This window comes from Arachis ipaensis, chromosome B07 (assembly GCF_000816755.2).
Source record: "Arachis ipaensis cultivar K30076 chromosome B07, Araip1.1, whole genome shotgun sequence".
In the NCBI taxonomy this organism is placed as follows: Eukaryota; Viridiplantae; Streptophyta; class Magnoliopsida; order Fabales; family Fabaceae; genus Arachis; species Arachis ipaensis.
Window position 1 is genome coordinate 12,052,959 of NC_029791.2, and position 1,481 is coordinate 12,054,439.

General features: G+C 28.8%; 1 long non-coding RNA gene across 1 annotated transcript in view; it reads right to left on the reverse strand.

Moving 5' to 3' along the window:
- Positions 1-1,481, reverse strand: part of LOC110264859 — a 26,361-nt gene that overhangs the window by 414 nt on the left and 24,466 nt on the right. The window lies entirely within an intron of this gene.

The window sequence follows — 1,481 nt, forward strand, 5'->3', positions numbered from 1 at the left end:
ATGGTATTATATTTACTTGTTTGTATGTTTTAGTTAGTAGTTATTATTCATATATTATTTTATTTTCTTTTCGTTATTTAGAAAAAAATTGATTAAAAATATTTTAGGAATAAATAAATTTAAAAATGTAAAAGAAACATTTTTATTGAATTTTTTTTACATATTTCTATGATTAAAAAGAGAATGTTCAATTATGCGGATATACCCGATATCCAATCCGCAAATATGCAAATCGAATCAAATCAGATCTGATATTAAAAAATGCGAATATCATATCCAATCCCATCCGCGTACATCTCTAAAAAATTTATATATTATTTGGATATTAGCGGCCATGATAAAGGGCCAACATACCCGTGCACAGTTTACACAAAAATTCATATAAATGATGTCATTTTTTTAATAGTAAATTAAATTATTTATTTTGTGTTATTTATTGTTTTGATATATTAGTAATTATTTTATAAAAAGATAACTATGATTTAAACATTTTAATTTAAAATAATAAATTTACATGATTAACCTTCACTATCAAATAATCAATATCATAAAAAATGATTTAAGTTCTCTTTTAAAACACAATTTCTCATATTAACAAAGAGAGTATAAATGTATAAAAGTAGACAAAAAAACACGTTACAGAACGAGAAAGGGTCATGTCCCTCTGCCTGTGTTGAGTATTGGGCTTTTTGAGAGTAATTTTAGAGTAGCAATAACAATAATAGTTTAATTAGAGAGTTGATTTTATTAATTAATATCAATTAATTTTNCAAATACTAAGAATGAATTAAAATTACATATATAAAAGGGCATTTAAATATTTTTTTTTTCATGAAAATGGAAGATTACTATAAGCCAAGTACTTCAATTGCCGACTCTATATCCAGTTATTCGGGTCTCCATGACTCCATGGTCGTAGATATTTTGCTGTTCTTGTTAGTCTTACGTCGTGGATAATGTTGCAGATATCCGGTGGTGGTGCAGTCTTTTTCTCCATCGCTAACTGAACATGGAGAACACATGACATATAGTGATGGACTGAACACACATGCATGGCTGCATGCATGATTGATGCCGTCATTACTGGTTAGATGAGGTCTGATTTAATTGGAAGGAAGAGAGGTTGGTGTAGCTGAGACCTCACTCAAACTATGCGACACTCTTCAGAGTCACAGGTGACGTGACCAAAACCCAAACCATGTGACTAACACCGCCTACACTAAATCACCAATACACATCCACATTCTGCAAATTCACAACCTTCACTATCCACTATTCACCACGTAGAAAAAAAGCCCACCGTTTTAACATGTAAAAACAAAAACCCACACTTCTCAATGTTATATTTCTTTTATGACTTTTTTTTTCCAATATGTTAACAAGCAAATATTTAAATATATTTCTGAAGAATATCAAAGTAAAAAAGTGTATAGAGGAAATAATTTTTGACCAAAAAAAAGGAAATAATTTGTTTATGCAAA